Source organism: Rhagoletis pomonella, unplaced genomic scaffold (genome assembly GCF_013731165.1).
Source record: "Rhagoletis pomonella isolate Grant_MI unplaced genomic scaffold, Rhpom_1.0 Rhpom_scaffold_00001, whole genome shotgun sequence".
NCBI lineage: Eukaryota > Metazoa > Arthropoda > Insecta > Diptera > Tephritidae > Rhagoletis > Rhagoletis pomonella.
Genome location: NW_023458555.1, coordinates 114,466,781 through 114,489,594, shown reverse-complemented (window position 1 = coordinate 114,489,594; position 22,814 = coordinate 114,466,781). Strand labels below are relative to the sequence as shown.

The 22,814-nt window shown below is 40.7% G+C and overlaps 1 protein-coding gene across 2 annotated transcripts in view; it reads right to left on the bottom strand.

Annotated features, from left to right (window-relative positions):
• The window catches only part of LOC118749915, a 96,661-nt gene that overhangs the window by 11,308 nt on the left and 62,539 nt on the right, over positions 1 to 22,814 (bottom strand). The window lies entirely within an intron of this gene.

The following is a 22,814-nucleotide window of genomic DNA, read 5'->3' as shown; positions in this document are numbered from 1 at the left end:
AGGTTGCTAATGATAATAAAATTATAGACAAATATTTTGATTTTTGTTTTTCGTAGCAAAACTGTAAACAAAGGATGAAAGAGACGTCATCGAAAACATTAACTGCCGGTTCGAATAGCTTTCAGCCCACAATCCCAAAACTCGTTTTCAAAACGTTTTCGTTCGCGGTCCGAACATGGTATAAGATAACGATTTTGTATATCTTGGAGATAATAATTAAATTTTATGGCATACCAAAACTTCAAAGTGACTACTAAATTTTTTGCTGATCTGGAAGTTAAACAAAATCGATTGTGAAGTCGCCTTGTTTTCATTAGGTCATATTTGAAGTCAAATGTTGTTACAATAATGAAAACGGGTCGCCTTCTGGTGGCATTTGCGTATGTTGTCATATATCACCACGCACGGTCATATAAAACGACAGCCAAGTGGAAACGGCACTCGTCGCTGATGTGGCAGCATTTGACAACCGAAATGTATTTGCCAACATGTTGCAGATCGATTGAACTTTCAACGCTGATGAAGAAAATATAACAGGCTAAACTTCAAGTTTCCTATTTCTTTTTATGTTTAATAGCTCGGAAACTACTTGACCGATTAAAAAAGTATTGATGCCAATTCAAAGATAATTTTATTACCTTTTTTACGAAGTATTTACTACATATAACCATTTTTAAACCAAATTGTAGGTAAATGCCATTTAAAAAAATATGTATATACAATTTCGATTTTTACCGCTACTTTTGTTAAATTTTGCCTTATAAAAAACCTTTCTATATAAAACAATAACTTGTACTTTCTAAATAATATAAATTTATGTAGCATTAATTATGCAATTTTCTTCAAAAAAGGTAATTTTATGAAAAATTTCATTTTTTTTGTTTTTTAGTATATTTGACTTAAGAATATAAAAAATAATAAAAATTATGTACATCGACTGAAAGATAAGCCAATCATCTTTATTTTGACATCATTAGTTGTTTAATCGGTTATGTAGTTCATAAGATATTGATATTTCAAAATATCGAAAAATTTAACTTAACCTCCTATATCTTCTTAATTTTTTACTTGCGTTAAATAATTTTGGTAAGGTTGAAATCAGCATGAAGAGTTCTATCCAGTTACAGTTTTGTTAGTCTGTAGCTAAAAGGTCGGTATTCTATACGTTTTGTAAAAATTTAACTTCGCATTTGACATCAGTAGGGTTGCCAGATTTTTTATGCGCGAAATCAGTACGTTAGACTTTTTCATTCTAAAAAAATCAGTACTTTTCAGTACATTTTTATTCAAAGCAAAATTATGAATGTAACATATAATAAGGGTTTGAAAAACTGTCAGCACAGCAGCAAAAGTTTTTATTTTTTCTTTTGCTTCGCTTTGAAATTTTTGATTTTCATTCGAACGGCTTCGCTTTTGCTGTGATTTTGAAAATTGTATTCTTTTTATCGGCAGTTTATTGAAAAAAATGTATTGCTTTCGGTTTACTGTGATTGTCTTTTGCTGTGCTGTGATCTGCTTGACTGTGATGTGCACATGAAGCTTTGCAGCATGGAGTGTATCTACATATGTAACGGGTGATTTTTTTGAGGTTAGGATTTTCATGCATTAGTATTTGACAGATCACGTGGGATTTCAGACATGGTGTCAAAGAGAAAGATGCTCAGTATGCTTTGACATTTCATCATGAATAGACTTACTAACAAGCAACGCTTGCAAATCATTGAATTTTATTACCAAAATCAGTGTTCGGTTCGAAATGTGTTTCGCAAACCCAATTGCTGCGAACGGCGACGAATCGACATTTCACGGTCTTCAGCAACACTCTCAGAAACAGACGCAATATTCTCTTCTGTACGCACTGTACGCATTCGTCCAATGTCCAATAAATGTCCAATAAAGTAAACTGAGTGCGAAACTTGGTCACAATCGCATTAATTGTTTGCTCACTTGGTCGATTATGTAGACCATAAATCGGACGCGCGAAACACATTTCGAACCGAACACTGATTTTGGTAATAAAATTCAATGATTTGCAAGCGTTGCTCGTTAGTAAGTCTATTCATGATGAAATGTCAAAGCATACTGAGCATCTTTCTCTTTGACACCATGTCTGAAATCCCACGTGATCTGTCAAATACTAATGCATGAAAATCCTAACCTCAAAAAAATCACCCGTTACATACATAACATGTATATGATTTAGCTGACTCGCCAGAAGTGAGTACTAGCCACAAAATTTGCGATACCATTTGCCTTCCTTTGCCTAACGAATTTAACATGGCGATGTCATTGGAACCTTCCGAGCGCTACACGTGGCATGACCTTTCGCTAGCGAGTTGCCGTACAGTCAGTAATGTATGCAATCTTTATCTTATGCTCGTGTCTTGTCACCAGTAGCACTGCATACATATAACATCTTCTAAGTTATAGTCAAATTTCTATTGCTTTGTGTTGCTTCCCTGTCGTTGTGCTTCCACAAATTACTTTTGAACTGTCTGATTGCCTTAGAAATTTCACAGCAAAATGGCAGCCAAAGCATTTGCTTTTTTTCTGAATCGCTGTTGCTTTGCTTTATCATAAATCCCGAAGTCAAATCACAGCAAAAGCAAATTAAATTAAAAAAATTACAACATTTTTAAACCCTGCATATAATACTTAAAAACGCCAGAGTACTTGTTATACCTTTCATGAGCATGAAATTGTATTATAACTTTGGTCCGATGTTTGTAAGTACCAAAATAAAAAGAGATAGACCCATTAAAATGTATATTTATATGACCAGAACGTCGAGCTGAGTCGATTTAGCCATGTCCGTCTCTTTGTATGCAATCTAGTCTCTCAGTTTTCGAGATATCCGGATAAAATTTGGGAGGTGGGTGTATTTTTATAATGTATTAATCATTTGTCGGAACCGGATAAATCGGACCACTATAAAATATAGCTAACTGATTGTTGATATGAGATTTTTCGTTATAACTTTTCCATTTATGCAGCTAGGAACATGAAATTTTGCAGTACTTGCACCCATTATGAAAATTACAAAGATCGGGTCACTATAACCTATAGCTCCCATACAACTGATTGTTCAGATATACAATTTTTCGTTATAACTCCTCCATTATATAGCTAGGAACATGAAATTCCGCACTGTTTTCAATAATTACCAACAGAAAACTTACAGTGAAAATTAAAAAGATGGGGTAACTATAACCTACAGCTCCCATACAACTGATTGTTCAGATATGAGATTTTTCGTTATAACTCCTCCATTTATGTAGCTAGGACCATGAAATTTCGCGCTGTTTTCACTCATTATCAACAGAAGACTTACAGTAAAAATTACAAAGATCGGGTCACTATAACCTGTAGCCCCCATACAACTGATTGTTCAGATATGAGGTCTTTTATCATAAATCCTCCATTTATGCTGCTAGGAACATGAAATTTCGCATCATTTTCACTCATTATTAACAGAATACTTACAACATATATAACATATTTGTATCTTCCATACATCTGATTGTTCAGATATGGGATTTTACTGTAAAACTCCTTTATTTGAACAGCTAAAACCGATAAATTTCGTAGATATTTTATAAATAATAATACAAAGTCTACTGAGAAAATCGTCAAAATCTATGCTGTATAAGCTTTATCTCCTATAGCACTGATTGTTCAGATACCAGGTTTTGCGAGATATCTCCTTTATGTAGGAAACTAAACCCAATAAATTGTGTTACCGGTTTACATACCGATCACATAGCAGTGATAATCACTTAGATTGGTGCTAATATAAGGTATATCTTCCATGCCTCTGATTGTTCAGATGCGATTTTTTATATAGGTATGTAACTCCTCTATCTAGTACTTATAATTCAACGCTGAGCTGCCGCCGTTTTGAAAAAATCGTTCAATGTACAATGAATTAAACAGTGTAAAATTATATAGGAAACATCTTAAAAACATGTATTTAGAAACTTAGTATTATTATAAAATATTCTAGTTATTTTATCACATTAGTAATATAAAATATAATAAATTTGGTTGCAACTGCCACCAAACGATGCGGCGTTAAATTTAATATAAGCGGCGTAAGTCTTTTCGATCAGCTGTTTAGGCTAAGCCCAACACGTTGAGTTCAGGTAGCGTAAACATTTTCCGCTGGAAAAAATGGCGGAAAGTTGCCAACTGTTGAGCTGAGCGGAACTACTCAACTGTGCATTTCTAAGACAAATAGCCAACGGTTGGGCAACAGCTACGTCTTATAAACGCGGCCAATGTCAATAAATTGAGACAAAATAATTGTAAGCTATAGGCAAAAGAAATTAGAATATTCAAATTTGTTATTATTAAAATGAAAATTATTTTCGAGTTAACTAGCAACACTCGACAAAACAATGTCAGCCTTGAAGAAGTGAATAAAATCAGTACAAATGAGTACTGTACTGATAAAATCAGTACGTCTGGCAACCGTCGTTGGCCAGTTTTTAAAATGTAATGGAAACGCCTTTGACACCAAATGAACAGCTGTCAGATGAAGGCAGTTTTTGATGTCAGTGATTTTGACCTAATGAAAACCAGCCTTGAATATTGTCTTTAACTGTTAAAAAGAACATAACTCCATTCAAAATAATTATAATTATGGTTTCTGAATTAAAGTTTGCTTTTGTACAAATATGTATGTCAAATCCTTCAATATATTTCTTATTTTTTGAAATGAAGATATAAGATGAATAAATAAAATAAGGTACAAATAATTGTTTGAATTGATTGGCGATGACAGCAGAAAGAAGATAGTGCAATATATAAGTCAGTTAAAGTTGGGGGCCGCACGGCGGCCCGAGTTGTCCTTCCTAAAATAAAAGACAATAATTAGTTTTGTACAAGTGTATTTACCATCTGTTCCCGCTGTCCAAAATGGAATGAACACACCATATTTCTTAATACTCTGACTTAGTGTCTAACCGGCTGAATTAACTGCTGACGCTGCGCTTCCCATAGATTCAATTATGCTAACGCATGTTCGATTATTTTTGTATACGAGTTCAATTACCCGCACTGGTTATGCGCGTGTTTGGGGAAGTGCGGCGTCAGCACATTCACACAGGTGTTGTGTTCCGTTCGAGTATACGGATGTCGATCCGTGTTCTATAGCCTCGATTGAGTTTTGGTATGGTAAGGACTCCTCTTCGAGTATAAGTCTAAGGATTTCCTCTCGATCAAGCAGGTTCGTGTTTACAATTCGCGTTTTTGCAATTTGGCACGCTTGCACCACCTCCGATACTTGTTCTTTAAGGATGAGAACCTTACTTACGTCCAGAAGTTCAAGGTTTTCTTCTTTAACACTCTTGCTGATTGCATTAATGTGAACCATCATTTGATTTGCTTTCTCAATTGCTCCACGGGTTCCGTTAAAGAGCTTGTCATTGACGCGATATTGGTGGTTGTTGTTGGTCACCACCTCGTTTAGGCTTCGAAGGATATAGTCATAATCCGCAGCATCTGGAGAGGAAGCAATCCATTTCCATGCCGAACCGATCCAGTCAATAGAACGTGTCTTTCTCAATTTGGTCATCTGAAGTTCTTCAAGACGTAGCTCAGTCTGGTTCAGGTGGAATTGTAAAACTGTCCTCACTGCTTCGTTTTCGATCTCATACCGTGTTGTCTCTCTTAGTTTTTGGACGTTTGGACGAGACTAAAGTGTCCATTCAAAATCCAGCCATGCCCATGATCAATAGTCACCAGAGGGGAGTCGTAGCTGTATATGTTGAGGCCGCAAACGCCGGATATGAAGAGTAAACTGTCTTTCGATAATTTTATGAGAAAGAAAAAAAATTTTAATTATTGTGGCCTTTTTAGATATTCACACCGCAAGTTTTATGAATTTTACATTTTTTGTACCTTACTTCGGGGACAGTGAGAAAAAAAACTGTGCTTTGTGTTTTCTCTTAAATAGCCGTGAGTATGTGTTTTTCTTATTCGGTACCTGTTAGTGCTTTTGTTTAAACATTCTTTACTTAATTAATTGTTAGTGCTTTTGTTTAAACATTCTTTACTTAATTGTTAGTGTTTCGCTTATCCGTTAAGTATTAGTATTCTATTTTTCTTTTTATAAAATTTAATTTTTTTTCCATTATTTTTTATACTTTTATATTATCTAATCACTTAATTACTTTATTTCCCGTCCCCGCGATTATAAAATTATGAATTTAGTATTGACAAGACCACAGAATCCAAAAGTTCTGCAATAACCTTTAACTGAAATCAAAGTGTGCAAAATTTTTTGCAAATAAAACAAAAACTTGTGGTCCGCTTTGATTTCTGTGGGCTTATCAAGTCTTGCGGTAAAAGAGTTGCCTTTTTTGCTATAGTATATGCCTCTTTTATTTAGCATTCCCTGCTATTTTGTAGTGTGCTATATAAGCCTTTTTCACGTAGTATTTCTTGTTTTTTTTTTTTGTTTGTGGGCTGTAGACGCCTAACTAGCATTTATTATGTTTTTTGGTGGGCTACAGATGCCTCTTTTATATAGCATTTTCTGCTATTTTTAGTGGGCTGTAGATGCCTCTTTTACATATGTTTCATTTTAATTGTGGCGTTTTTAACTTTTCGCTCGGTGTGCACCTGATCGTGTTTTAATTTTTATTTTATTTTTTTATTATTATTATTGAGCCCTAGTTTTTATATGTACCTTGTGAATATTCCTACCAGTGTCCGTCTCTAGGGTTACTCGGTTGTCCTTGCGAACCCTTTCCTTTTTATAGAGTGGTTTTTGTTTACTCTTAATCTGTTTGTCCCTTACATAGATATCGTCTCCTACCTTAAACTTTTTTATGCCTTTCCTCTTCCTATTTAGTCGAAGGTTTCGCGATTCTTAATTTTTTCTAATTAGATCTTTAATTTCCCTGTGGACCTTACTTCTAAAATCTGTCGGTCCTTGGTAGTTTATTCTTTCGGTTCGATTAAAGAATACATCACTACGCTTCCTTTTGGTCACAGAGTGAATCGTTGTATTATAGCGGTCGACTACAATGTAGGCAAATTCTTTGGGACTCGTATTGCTTATTTCCCTTCGCAGACATCGGTAGATTTCGATCAAATTTGAATGAAATCTTTCGCTCTGCCCATTCACTTCACTTCTTTGCACTGGAGTTTTGTACAATTCAATCCCTAAAGCTCTTATATAATTGCTTACTAGAGGGCTCATAAATCCTCTCTCATTGTCTGTTAATATGACCCGAGGGGTTGTGAAGTAGTGGATAAGCTTGGCAAATTTTGAACGAAGAGTGAGGGATGAGCGGTTCCTTATGTGGAAAAGTTTTGCAAACTTCGAAAATTTGTCAACACAGGATAGAAATTTTTCCTTTTGGATTTCGAAAATGTCAACGTGCAATATTTCGCATGGGTATTTAGGAATTGGCGTTTCCTTCATAGGGGGTACCGCGGGATGTCTATCGTACTTATTTGTGAGGCAAGTTTCGCAGATAGATGCGAATTTCCTTATCCGACTTGCCATTTTAGGGAAAGAGTACTTTCCCAGGATTCGCTCTTTATTTTCCCTGGGGTTTCTGTGTGCCCTCTTATGTTCATCTTCCACTATTTTGCAAATTCTGTCTTCGTTGGCCACGTCCTCAACTACCCGTTAAGTTATCCTAATTTTATATAAGAGAAAATGTTCTAAATATACCTCCTGTAGGAGTTGCAGACGATTCTCTGGGATTTTAATACCATTTATGAGTGACGGATTGAGTCGCTCCTTTCGTACTTCTATTACTGTCGGTTTATTGATGCTATCCAGGGTGATGTAGTGTCGAGTAAAACCAGGATGTGGGTTTTCTACGCATGTCAAAGCATTACCTTCCCTGAGCACTATTTGATTACGAAATACATTCAGGGGACATTCGACGTGTGGAATGAGGTCCGATGCGTCTTGCTCCGCGCTATGGACAGTCGCCAGATCGCTTTCAATTTCTGAAGCTGGAGCGCTGTTTAATTGTGCATTTACCCTTGTCGGACTTCCACCTTCATCATCATCTACCTTACCCGTTGACTATGCCCTGGTTAAATTGTTTGCTTGCTTGCTCTGGCGTTATCCCGGATGAATTTTCGATAATACGATGACATTCCAAGGAAACTTTTCAACTCTTTTAGCGTTCGGCCTCTATGGTCTGTACCTTTGAGGGGTCTGCTTTTATACCGTCGGAGGTTATTATATACCCCAGGAACTCTACCTCCGTTCTCATAAACTTTGTTTTTTCTATGTTTACCCTGACGTTGGCGTCTGCCATCCTTTCGAATACTATATCGACATTTTTCATATGCTCGTCTAAATCTTTACCAAACACTATGATATCGTCAATATAGACGTAGCATATTTTCGCAATATGTTCCTTCAAGACGTTGTCTATCATACGCTGAAATATGGCCGGTGCATTCCTCAGCCCAAAAGGAAGTCTTAAAAATTCGTACTTCCCATTCATGGTTGAAAATACTGTTTTCGGGATGTCAGCCTCTTTCATTGCTATTTGGTGGAACTCGGACGTTAGGTCGATGGTCGTGAAGTATTTGGCGTGACCGAGGCTGGCTAATGTTGCGTTGATGTCAGGGATGGGATATGTATCGGGTATCGTGATTGCATTTAGGCGTCTAAAGTCCACTTCCATTCTGTATTGCTCTTCTCCGGACGGCTTTGGTTTTTAGGTACCACCCAAATTGGAGAATTGTAAGGGCTTTTGGATGGACGAATAATACCTTCGTGGAGTAGTTCGGAAATCTGTCTGTCCACCTCTTCTCTCATATTCGCCGGGTAGGGATAGCTTTTGGCGTATAGAGGATCTTCTGTGGTAGTTTTTCTTTCGGCCCTGACAGACGTTTTAATGATAATTTTTGGGCTCAAAGAGATGCGAGTATTTTTTAAGTAGAGATTTCAGAGCGGGCAACGCTGCCTCCGGGATCGATGCCTCAGAAAAATTAATACCCCCAACGGTTTTGTTCTTGAGTGGAATTTTAATATCCGGATCTATTTTCAAGGTATAATTTTTCCTATCTATCACAGCCACCAATTCTTTCAGGGTATCGTCTCCTATTATACCATCAAAAGAAGTCAGCCCTGGTAGGGCATAAAACGTTAGTACAGTTTCGTTCCCCATACTGTGAAAAAATTGTCCACTAATTTTTTTGTTTATTGGAACAGGCCCTGCAACAGTTTGCACTGAAAAGGGTGGATCAACCGGAGTTGAGAGGGCGGCTAGTTTGGGATTCACAAAATTTTTGTTCGCCCCTGTGTCGACAAGGAACTTCAGGGTAATATTGTCTTTGGTGACGCAAGTAAGGTAGGGTATGCTGGAATATAGAGCAGCGCCCTTTATATGAAATAGGCTGGTGGCCCGTCCATCATAAAATTTACGTGCTGAGCCTCTTCTTCTCCTGGCTCACTGCTACTTGCCTCCATGTTGTAGAGTCTTTGTTGTTTTGGAAGTCTTTCAATTGATGATGCTGGTCCTCTTTTAAACGCGTTGTTGCTTGCAGGTCGATTAATGTAGTTTACCTGCTTAGACTGAATGCTGCCATCGATTTCCATTTTCTCCGCAGGTTACGGAGCCATGAGTCTGCCTGGAGACGAAGTGTTGGACTCTTGGTTTGACTGGAACTTATTGTATGGCACTCTGTTGTATCCTTGGCCAGCGTTTCTGTTTGTCCAGTTATAACTGGTGCGGGCTCGAGGAGGTATGGCCGGCCTCTGGTGGTTTTGCAACAGGTTATTCGTAGGAACAACAACCCTATTCACTGTGTTCGTATGCACTATTGTATTTCTTAAGGTCAGGTTTTGTATGTCAAGGCAAGCTGAGTACGCCTCTGGAAGTGCTTTTGGTTTCTGGACTATTAGCATGCGTGATAATTCTGGATTCAGACCCCTAACAAACACGTCAAGGGCCCTATTGCGGTATGTTTCTATGAGGACGGAAACCGTTTCCTGCGTATAATCGTCACATTTAATCTTGTTGACGATCAACGACAGTTGGTGGTTAACTGTCGCATAAAATTCATCTAGTTTGGAATTTCTTTGAACCAACTGATTTAACTGGTGTTCTAGCGTCCGTATGTCCCTCTTGTCTGCGTAGTGCAGTAATAGGACCTTTTTTATTTCAGTCCGGTCAATCTCGAAAACATTTTATGCAACTAACGCCGCATCAGCCCCTCCCCGGATTTTTTGCCTAACGTGCTGATGGATAGCCTTATACAAAGGTTTTTCCTTGATCACTTCGTAATCGGAAAGGATGCCTTCGACATTATGTATCCAGGAAATATATTGAGCTGGATTTCCCTCAAAAGTTTGCAGCTCTTTGACACAGTCGGGGAGCCTGCCGATTTCCTTGAGGTCTGTTCGGACATTGGCGCTCGGGTGTTCGCGACTGAGCTCCCTTGTTGAGCCACACTATTTGCTCCTTCTACACTGCCTAGCCTCCCGTCAATCCTGGTAAAGTTTTGATCTAGGATTGCGCTGCTAGCTTCTTTTCGTGGTAATCGAGCCTCTAATCCTAACCCATTTCTTTCAATTCCCGTTAGACGCCCCTCCAGTTTTCTAACCTGTTCGAGGAGAGCGTTAATTCCCCCAGTTAGTTCGTTTACTTTTGTTTTCAGTGCGTCCATTATTTCTTGTTTCAAATATTTATGCACGTTTTCTTTATAAATTGAGTTTTTCTTTTTTTTTGCAAAGTTTTATACGATCAAGTCACCGGGTAATGCCAGCACCAATATTATTTTTTGTTTTGCACGGTTATAAATTTTTTTGGCTCGGATCTTCGTCCTCGTGCTATGTTTGTATTTGCTTTTTATGCAATTAGTTTTTGTTTCGAAAAAAAAAACAATCAGTCTCGATTTGAGTTGGAGGTCGATCCCTTTCTTACGTTTTCAGAGTTTCCTGCAAAAAAGATAAGAAAGGAGCCGCGATTAGATTTGTGAAACTTTTACCGTGTTCTTATGTGTACGGCGACATGTACCAGGTTGGCGTTTCACGGCACATTAGTCTTAAATGAAAACGTTCGGTCAGGAAGGGCTGTGACATCCTTTTTAGTCGTCAATAATCAGATTGAAGGCAACCTACTAAGGCCCAACTTACTTCCCAACATAATCTTGTACCTATTGCAATTTCCAGTGTGTTCTTATGTGTACGCTGGAAATTCCGGAGAAATCGAGGTAGCAGTATCCAGTGTGTTCTGATGTGTACCCTGGAGACACCACAGGCAGCTAATGCAGGAAAACAAGATATGTTAACCTATTAGCCTTCGATGAGGTGAGCATCTGCCTAGGAGTATAGGGTCAGGGACTCGCCCAGCCATGTGATCGTGCCAGGATATTCAGTAAAGGCGTAGTCGTGGACGGTGTCAATTTGTTTTAATTTTCACTTTGAATAAATACTATTTACTTGTGTACCTGAGGGTCTTCGGGGTCACAGGTCCACTTAATATCATGTTATTCCTGGTTCGGTAGCTGATGACACGCAGGATATGACGTAGTAATTTACAGCTTTAGCCTGAGGTTCATTCGGGGTCACAGGTCTAAGCGACAATTTATTACTCGGCTATTAGAGCCTTTAATTTTTTTGTTCTCACATTTTTTATTGTTTCTTCGAATTTACCTCTTCTGGGAAGAGGAGCTTTTATACTCTGGAGGGTCACGAAAGGAATCGCAGAATTAAACTTCTATTATAAACGGTGAATCACGGCTTCAAGGAAATTAAGTTATTTGGATGGTCGATCCTTAAATTATTTAGTTCAGTATTTGGTTTTTATTCACTTCTTTGGTTTGACCCCTTCTAGGGAGTGGAGCTTTTCTTCCCTGGAGTTGGGGATCGCAGAGTTAGAGCAGATCACTTCCGTGTGCTCGAAAAAGTTAAAGTTGTCCTTCCTAAAATAAAAGTCAATAATTAGTTTTGTACAAGAATATTTACCATCTGCTCCCGCTGTCCAAAATGGAATGAACACAACATATTTCTTAATACTATGACTTTCTGTCTAACCGGCTGAATTAACTGCTGACGCTGCGCTTCCCATAGATTCAATTATGCTAACGCATGTTCGATTATTTTTGCATGCGAGTTCAATTACCCGCACTGGTTATGCGCGTGTTTGGGGAAGTGCGGCGTCAGCACATTCACACAGGTATGTGTGTTAGCCCCCGTATTAACTTATATTAACAAGTAACTTTTAGCAAAAAAAAACCGACTTAAAAAAATATATATATATCTATATATTTCATGATTCAATGAGCGGAGCTAAACCAAATTGGTGTGGGACCACCTCTGAGACACTACCTTTCCGTTGCAAAAAGAAGAATCGGTTGACGTGGTCCAAAGTTATACGGTAACATACATAAAAAAAATATATATATTCCCACGAACTGATAACCTCCTCCTTTTTTGGAAGTCGGTTAAAACGGAAAATTAATTTTAATTTCATATCGTCGTTTTTGTAGTTTTGTGTTTTTTTGTGGGGTTTATTCGCCCAATTCTATGTTTCTTGATAAATTGAAAGAAATTTTATCAAGATAAATCAAGTAAAAGCTCCCATCGTATTCTGTGTCAATATTTATAAAATGAAAAGCTAACGATTTCCACATGAGGGGAATTGACTTCCACATGAGTGGAACTGATTTCATTGGTCACGTTCAGAAGGCGCAACAGCTCAGTAACTGTTGCCATTGCACCTTCTGAACGCGTTGTTGTGTACTTCTGATCAACTGAACAGTTGCGTGTTAGATGATCGTAATATTTTTCTGGTCATTTGAGACAACATGTTGTTGAGAGTTGAATTTGACAGCTAATGCATCAAGCCGTTCAGAAGACCCATAACGATCACTGATTTTTTTAGCAACGGTTGCGCTCAACGGCTGCACCTTCTGAACCTACCCATTGTCACATGTGAAAAATTTGAATTTAAAAGCAAGCAATCTTTTAACTGTCGTGGCCCGGTATGTTGAGATGTCGGCTATAATTTTGTGTGTCGCGGGTCAAATTCCGGTACATGTAATATTTAAGTGATAGAAACAAATTTTTTAATACAAACAATTTTTAATTTTCATATGAAATTTCAATTTGTAAACGCTTGTCAATAGCATTTTTAATCCTGATAATTTTTAAGAAAAGAGCTTTTGATTTCTGTGCCAGAATTTCAGTTCTTTATAAATAACACCGTGCGACAGTCAATTTTACATACGAAAAAATCAGTATATGCACAAAACTGGGGGCCAAATATAGTAAAACTGCGTTTCTAGTTTTTCTCTCTGACGTCAGGATTTTTTTAAAAGGACTTTGAAATTTCTAGAATATGATTGAATAAAAAAATTATTCAAAAGATTCGGTGCTCTGTAGAATAACAATATGGGTATCAATTAAAAGGGAATATTCCGTAGAATAGAAAAAAAATTAATTTTTGGTGCACCAGGACGAATAGGTATTGAAAATGTCCTTTTAAAATTTTATCCTTGAATATCCTTGGAAATTTCCAATATTTAATTTTGAAAACAATATATGTCAAGGACTAATATGTTAGCTACCACATCCTCGAATTTCGTCCTTCTAACTTTATTAATTTTAGTTAAAAAAAATTTACACTTCTCTTTGTAAGATATTGATAGTTACAACATACATTCTTTCAAACACGCTAGCTGCGACATGCTTAAAATAGCTATATCTGAAATAATATCGCCTGAGTACGATGGGGATGTTGAGAACAGTGCCTTACACTTTAGTAAAATCTTGAATAATATATTCAGTAAACTCATTCCTCTTGTTAAAGAAAATACCGGACCTCGTAACTCGTTGTGGTTTAACTCAGAGCTAAAGCATTTAAAAAATCAGAAAAGTAAATCATTTAAACTTTATAAAAAATCAGGTCTGTCTTCTCACTACGCCGCGTACTCCATCCTTCGTCATAAATACAATGCCTTAAACAGAAAGTGTTACAGAAATTACATTAATAAAGCTCGCATTAACATCGTTTCTAATCCCAAGTCATTTTAAAATTTTTTTTAACTCAAAACGTAAAATAAATGGGTTTCCCTAAACACTGAAATTAGATGATGTTATTTCTATTGATGTAATATGATTGCTGATATGTTTGCAAATTGTTTTGAATCGAACTATTCTGTCGAGCCAAATGAAAAAACTTCTAGCTATCCTTTTCCACTCCCACAGTTTGACCACATCCGTATTCCTTCAATCTCCGCTGAGAATGTACTCCTTCATTTGAATAGTTTAAAAAATTCTTTTCTAAGCGGCCCGGATGGTATTCCCTCCTGTGTCTTAGTAAGTTGTGCTGATTATCTATATAAGTCATTAACAAACATCTTCAATGCTTCTCTGAAGCAAGGAGTTTCCCCCTCTTTGTGGAAGGAGTCGTATATCTTGCCGCTTTATAAAAATGGAAGCAGGTCGAATATTGCGAATTATAGGGAAATCGCTAAGCTGTGTGCCATTCCTAAATTATTTGAAGAAATCGTTACGGAAGAACTGTCTTAATCCATAACACCCGTTATCGATGTATCACAACACGGCTTTTGTAAAGGTAAATCAACTCTATCAAACTCTATTGAATTCACTACAAATGTGAATAATGGTTTCAAAAGTAATTATCAAACTGACATCATTTACACTAATTTCAGCAAGGCTTTTGATAAAGTATCACATTCAACTCTAATATACAAACTTGATAAAATTGGTTTCCCTCCAATCCTGCTGCGCTGACTTACTTCTTATTTCATTGGCAGGAAACAGAGGGTTATCTTTAAAAAATGTTCATCTCGTGTAATTCATGTGACGTCAGGTGTACCTCAAGGTAGCCACCTTGGTCTCCTTCTGTTTATTTTATTCATCAACGATCTTCCAAATATTTTGAAGTATTCGAATTGCTTAATGTGCGCAGACGAGGTTAAGTTATTTAAGTTCATTGGTGCCTTGGCTTCCATCAAACGTTGGGCTAAAGAATTCAGAGATTCTTATGTCAATAAAGCTCTCTTCACCTCCCTAGTCAGGCCGATCTTAGAATAACGGTCCGTCGTATGGAACCCTAGATATCAAACGCTCTCTGATAGACTCGAGTCGGTGCAGAAACAATTCTTATTATTCACGTTAAATAATTTGCCTTGAGATTCGACATTAAATCTCCCACCGTACAAAAGCTGCTTGAAGCTCATAAATTTGCCAACGCTGCACAGTCGTAGAGAGATGCTCGTTGTTTTGTTCATGATTAAGATCTTGAACTCGATGGTCAATAGTCCCTTTCTACGGAACCAGATCACGTTTTGTATTTCTTTCAGGCCTTCTAGACATTACAAGCCCATTAAGCTAACTATTTGTAGAACAAATTTTGAAATGCATGATGCTTTTCGTTGCCTATGCCAGGACTTCAAAAAGCATTACGACTATTTTGACACCTCCGACTCGCATTTTACTATTCAGAGAACCTTACTTGAGATTTTGAATAAATAACATGTAGACCCTTACATTGCACCTTATCGTTCAGCTGGTGAACTGTATTTCTGTTCAGTTTATGAGGCAAACGTAAACGTGAATCTCTTTTTTGTAACTAAATAAATTAATATCTTTAACCGGGAATCAATTACACAATATCTATGACTGCTTAGTACAACTGTAATCGGATTCGTATATTTTCGCGAGCGCGCAAGACAATACGAGCATGGATCGGAAACTCGGCCTTTCCGACCATGATCAACAGCTTGTCCCCAGCGCGGAGCGGTAACTAGAGCTTTCCGCCTGACACACACTCAAAATAATGACTTCGGGGACATGGAGCGGAAACTCGTTCTTTCCGACCATGCTGAACAGCTTGTCCACAGTGCGGAGCGGAAACTAGAGCTTTCCGCCTGCCACACATTCACAGTAATGACTTCGGGAATATGGATCGGAAACTCGTTCTTTCCGAACATGTTCAACAGCTTGTTCATAGCGCGGAGTGGAAACCAGAGCTTTTCGCCTGCCGCACATACAAAGTAATGTCTTCCGGAACATAGATCGGAAACCCGGCCTTACCGACCTTCATCAACAGCCTGTCCGCAGCGCGGAGCGGAAACTAGGTCTTTCCGCCCGCCGCACACAAAAGTAGACTGAAGACTAGGCCTCGCCAGCTACCAAACCTGTTATTTTATGCTGGTATTTTTTTTTTTTTTTTTTTTTTTTTTTCGTAGGAGAGGGAAATGCTTTGTGCACTGGCCGGGGGCGCTAGTCTCTATACTACCTTCCCCGAGTGTGGGACTCCCACCGAAGCGTGTAGGGCTACCCACTAAAACCCAAACTCCCACCGCCCGCGCAAGAATCCCGCATCTGGCACCGCAATTCTGCATGTCTTCAGATGCAGGAGCGCGCTGTTAGAGCCTTGGGGCTGCTCTTTTGTAGGGGCGTTTCATTCGGGTGTCCTCAGTAGACAACCGTCCTCTCGTTTGCAGCGGAGTACGAATTTCACGTATCTCGCAACTGCTTCCCACTTTTCTGCGCTGGAAATCATTATCCCAACTATGTTGTCCGGAGTAATGTCTCCGTGTCTTTCTTCCAACATTCTGCGCGAAATCAAGAAGTGTTCGCAGGTGAAGAATGTGTTGTACACGTTATCTTCGACGTTTCCACAGTAGTGACAGAACGGTGAGTCCACCCTTCCCATTCTATGAAGATATTCTCGGAAGTAACCATGACCGGTGAGGAATTGCGTCAGGTAGAAATTGACTTCCCCATGTGGTCTGTTCAGCCATGTTTGAAGGTCGGCTATCAGGGAGTGTGTCCATCGACCTTTTGTGCTCGCGTTCCAGTTTTGTTGCCACTGCTGGATCAGTTGCTCGCGCGCCCTTGCCGCGGCAGCTGCTCGACCTATCTCGGCACTGAGATTGTAAATCTCTTTTCGCTCGTAAGCAAGTAGCTGAATTGGCATGACGCCAGAAATAACTAGAACCGCGTCCGCGGACACTGTACGGTATGCAGAAGCAATGCGTAGTGCCCCTCTGCGCTGTACCGAAGACATTTGAATCCGGTATTTTTTAACTTTCAATGCGTCAGCCCATATTTCTGCCCCGTACAGGAGCACCGATTGGACCGCTGTCATCAGAAGCTTTCTGCGGCATGGCTTCGGGCCGCCCACGTTCGCCATCAGCCGGCTTAGAGCCGCCGTGCTCTGCGCAGCTTTTTCACATACTCCATGGATGTGTTCCCAGAATGTGAGTTTGCTGTCAAGCTTCACCCCTAGGTATTTTGTAGACCTAGAAGTCGTCACGAGTTGAGGTCCGACCATTATATTTATAATTGTTGGGATCCGTTTCCTGGTGAGGAGCACGATCTCCGTTTTGGCTGTAGCCAATTGCAGACCGTGATCGCTCATCCATCCACTGACGTTGCGCATGACCTGGTTTAGCTTGAGCTGTGCTAGCTGGACATTTCTTGCTGTTATGACGGCTGCCACGTCGTCCGCGAAGGCGACAAGGAAGGCGCTCTCCGGCATTTCCGTGCGCAACAGACTGTCATACGTGGCGTTCCAGAGGTCCGGGCCAAGTACAGACCCCTGTGCCGCTCCGCCGGTTATACGTCTCTTTCTCTGGCCTTGTGTTGTGTCGTACAAAAGCCAACGGTCTCTGAGGTAGTCCCGGATCATATCTAGCAAGTATGTTGGAACCTTGAATGACCGTTCCAAAGCCTCCAGCATATCGTCCCATCTTGCCGAGTTGAAGGCGTTCTTGACGTCCAGTGTGACTAGCAGCACTATTGGCCGCGCCTGGTGGCAGGCTTCTTCGGCCTTATGTACCGCCTCGACTACTTCGCCAATTGCTCCTATAGTTGAGTGTCCCTTCCTGAAGCCATGTTGTCGGGGTGAAAGGCCTCCCTCGCTTTCTATGGCTGACGTCAAGCGTATTTGGAGCAGACTCTCCATCATTTTGCCTGCTGTGTCTAGCATGCAGAGTGGCCGGAAGGATATAGGAGAGTTTGGGTCCCCTCTGCCCTTGGGTATAAGCACCAGTCTCGCCTTCTTCCATTGGCTTGGGAAAACCCGGGCCCTAAGGCAGCTGTTGTACATGTTAAGCAGAAGATCAGGGCTCGTTTCCGCTGCTAACCTGATTGCCTCCGCTGGTATGCCATCTGGGCCTGGAGCCTTGCCGGCTTTCATGCTTCGCAGGGCTAGCATCAGTTCGTCTGTCGAAAACAGTGGTGCCTCGGCTTGCTCCTCGACGAACACTGTGTCGGCTCTTAGTGGGTGTGTGGGAAATAGCGCATCCACTATATTCTTAACTCGGGCCTCATCCATCGCCTGTGATGATGTATGGAACTTTTTCATCACTATTTTGTATCCCTGGCCCCAGGGATCGCGATCCACTTCGTCACATAGCGCTTTCCAGCAGTTCCGTTTACTCTTCTGTATCTCGGCCCCAAGTGCTTTCTTAGCGCTTTTGTAGGCTGCTGCTCTGGTCAGCGCCTCGGGTCTACCACGAGCGCGCGTTGCGAGTCTCCGCATTCTATGGCAGGCCCTTCGCAGCTCAGCAATTCGGTCATTCCACCAGTATACCTGCTTTTTACCTGACCATGCTCTCCTCTGTGGCATTGAGGCTTTGCATGCCCGGTGAATGCAGCGCATAGTTTCTTCGACCAGCTTAGTACAAGACTCCCTGTTGTGGATCTCTCCCGTTGTGGGTGAAATGCCTTGGGAATCTGCTAGGAGTGACGTATCGAACTTGCGAACATCGACCCTAGACGGGTTCCATCCTGGTTTCCTGCGAGGGATACTACGTGTTTGCCCTCGCGTGATGTCAGTGACTTGGAAGGTGATGTAGTTGTGGTCGCTACCACTCAGGTCTTCCATCACTCTCCATCCGTCAGCCCTTCGGAGAAGGCTTTCTGAGACCAGGGTTATGTCAGGGATAGAGTATCCAAAACCCGGCCTTCGATATGTAGGGGTCGTTCCGGTGTTGAGGATGGTCAGGCCAATGCGGGCTGCCATTTCAAGGACCAGTCTTCCCCTGGTGTTTGTTTGGGGCATACCCCATTCCACGCCTCTTGCGTTGAAATCTCCAGCAACAATTATGTGGCCGGTTATATCGCGCAATTCGTCTTCAAGGTCTTCGAGCTTTCCCCTGAAGACAGGGACTGTGTCGTTTGGAGACAGGTAGCAGCTCACCACAGTGATTTGCGCCATTTTAACCCAGACGTAGCAGCGTCCTACCCCGCTGCTCTCTGCGCGATGGTTGGGGTTAGCAATCCATATCGCGGCCGAGCCTGATTGGTCAACATGCCAGGTTTCTTTTGTTCTATAGGGTTCACTGATGATGACAGCGTCTGCTCTTTGTTCAAGAACCAATTGGTCCAGCAGGTCATCAGCTACCCTACTCCTGTTCATATTGCCTTGTATAAATTTAATCATATTCTCCCAAGCTTTGTCTTAGCCTCAGCAAGGGCATCCCTGAAGGCCTTGCACGCTCCCTACCCGGGCAGGTGATGGGCATTTTTCTGTCCATCTCCTGCCGAGCACAGGTAGCAGCTTGGGCTTTCTTTACACGCAGAGGCTATGTGGCCCTGCTGACCACATTTCCAGCATGAACTGCTTCTGTCTGGGCCTTTGCATGCCGCCTTTTTGTGGCCATACCCCAGACAGCGGAAACACCTTTGGACATCCGCGCGCTCTCGGACGCGGCAGATAATCCAACCTACTCGCAGCTTCCCCTTTTCAATAAGAGTCCGGCCTGGCAGTTCATCGCTTTCCACCACGGCCATTCTTTGTTCTCGCGAGTTTACAGCGAGGAGAGAGACGCGAAGTTGGCCATTCATCTTGTCTCCTAACTCCCCGCGTATAGCGTTCTCCACTTCTGGGGCCGTGGTTAGGCAGTCCATGCCCAGAACTTCTAGACGTAAACGTCTAGTGAGAATACGGGCGTCTCCAAGCTGGCCAATGGCAGTGCACACATTTTCCTTAAATGCTGAGTGGTCGCCACAGCGCTCCATTTCGATGAGCACGCCGCCTTCGCGGGTTTTCCGAACAGATCGAATTACGGTCTCCGTCTTCTCGGGTTGGAGCTTACCACGTATCGTTCCCAGCACCTCTGCATAGGTTTTGCCTTCAGCTGGCTTGATGATTAATTTGGCGAGACTCTTCTTTTTTCTCACCCTCTTCTTTTTTTTGCGGCTGGTCGCCTCGCCCTTATTGACCAAGGGTTCACCTGGCGCTGGCCCTGACTTGGGCTTTCTGCTTTTTCCAACCGTTTTCCATTGATTGTCTGGTACGGTTTTCTGTGCATTGTTATTATTATTGCCATTATTATTAGGATTACTAATAATAATGTTTTTACTACTATTATTATTATTAGTAGTAGTATTTTTTTTCTTTTCCGGCTCGCCTGTAGGGGAGTCGGATCGAGTTCGACCTCTCTTTTGCGAGCCAGGGCCAGCCTTCCGCAGCTCGGTAAGGGTAGACCCCTTCCGGCGCTGCTCTCGGAGGTAGCTTAATATATTTAAGCTCTCCTCGATTTGGGCCATACCTGTTCTTATGTCCATGGACACATTCTTTTGCTTAGAGACAGCGCTCTGCATCTTCTTCAAGACGAGCCGAATCTGGGCCAATTGCTCATCTTCATTGCCCTCGCAAGTTCCCAAGCTTGCGGTGACATGCTTGTCGCTGTTTGCAGCAGCCGGCGTTTGAAGACGACTATCCCGGCTGCCGGGAGTTGCCGTTTGGCAAGGTGTAGCCTTCTGCGCCACGCCGGCGGCTTTCTCCGTGCTCGTGGTGCCGGAATTTGCCTGCAGAGGAGTTTGTGGCGGGGAGCGCACGACTCTACTGCTCTTCCTGAATGCGCTGCATTCTTCCTCCGTATCATCGACGTTCGTTTCGTTTATTGGTTTTGTTTTAATCATTTTCAATCAATTGGGTCTCCGCTTCAAGCCGCTATCTCCACACGTAGCACAGTCGCTTTTAAGTGTCCAGAAGTTCCCTTCTCTCAAAGGAGCAGGCCATCGCGAGGGTTGACACAAGTCCTTATGGGATATTGTGTTCAGAGCCAAGACAGCGCAAAACCAGGAGTAAATCTCAACTGGACCTGTGCGGCCAACTAAATGGCGACGTGTATTGAACGTACTTGAAGACCTGCCAGGGTTTTAACGAGACGGAGGCGATCGCAGCATTAGCCCACCAGCCATTTCTGTGAGGTGTCACCCTCACATACTAAAGTGGCGGAATACTGCTCTCGCCAGCCCAATATCAGACTAATCGTATACATGCTCCAGTATGCCATGAACAGGATCTAACTGGTCTCAATCCTGGGATGCTTTTTGGGGGGCGGCATCTGTTCGCCCGGACACAGGAGATTCATCAAGCATTTCTGATCTTTTAAATCAGGCCCTCGTCTCCTGCCGCTCTTGGTCTGGGACTGCTTATTGGTTATTCGCAGCTAACCTATCGGAGTAGGCCGTTCACGATCCGCCCTGTGTGACCCCGGTAAGGTCCTGAGCTTAGCCTTACCTGCTGGTATTATTATTATTATTATTATTATTATTATTATTATTATTATAAATGACTATGTACCTAAATGTTCTATTCTCATTTGTCTGTAAGAAAACTTTTTTTTGTAGACCAAATAAATAAATAAATAAAAATAAATGAAGATATTGGAATCTTTACTATGGAACCATGTATGCGCTATAAAAGAGCAAACTGAACGTATGATGAACGGTTTAAGTACTTCAATTGTTTTGCACACAAGGGTGTAGCCAGACTTTGAGTTAGGAGGGCAAAAGGTTATATAGAGGGAAAACACGTTTTTGATTAATTTTTTTTTGTGTATGTAAATATATATATATATGTAAAACGTCAACACAAACGTCAAGCTGTGAAGCTGTGTTTTTCTGTGATCTGTTTAAATTTTGTGTTTGATAAAGCTGTTTACGCTTATTAAAGTAAAAAATTAAAAAAAGTGTTAATAAACTTCTGGTGCACAATTTAAAGATAAGTAAAACATCAAAATTTCCCGTAGATTTGATTAATTTAACTTGATATTCTTTATTGCATGTGCCGAGTATTTTGTTTCATATAATATATTGTTGTTGTACAATTGTTTTTGTTTGTGCACATTGATTTTGCTCTTTTTGTCTTTTTGTCATTTCTGCTGTTTCATCTTTGTCACAGCTGTTTGCGTTGTGTTTATTAGGTGTCTAATATACAGTGCATTTAAAACTGTTCGCTAACTGATATTTACCAGCTGATTGGTTCACTGATTAATACATCGTTTTCAAAACTGTTTTTGCTTTTTTGCTTCTAAAACCTAAAAATAAATATAATTTTAAACATGTCGTGTATTTACACCAATTGCCACGTTAAAAGCGACTCCTATGTGCCATGCTGGCTCTGCGATGGGATTGCCCATATAAAATGTGCTGGTTTGAGCGGTAGAGTATTAGACGCTATTAACGAGGGTAAGGGTCTTCGTTGGTCTTGTCAAAAATGTAGATCAACCGAAGTTGATTTATTTAAATTCTTCAGGCAGTCCAGAAATGGTTTTTCTGAGATCGGGAAGGATCTGTCGGCGCTTGTTGAGAAATTTAAGCATTACGAAAAAATGTTTAGATCTTTCACTTGTCTCGACGACCCTCCACACTCTGAAGATAGCCGTGAAAATAAAGGTGGGCATGTTATTAGTCCACCTAAAAAGACAGCCACGGATTCTAGTAAAAAAAATCCTCCATCCCAGTCCTTAGAACTTATTAATTTATCTTCTCCATGCCCTCAGGCATTGGAGCCTCCGACTTCTAAAGCCATATCCACTAGGTCTACTTCAAAAAA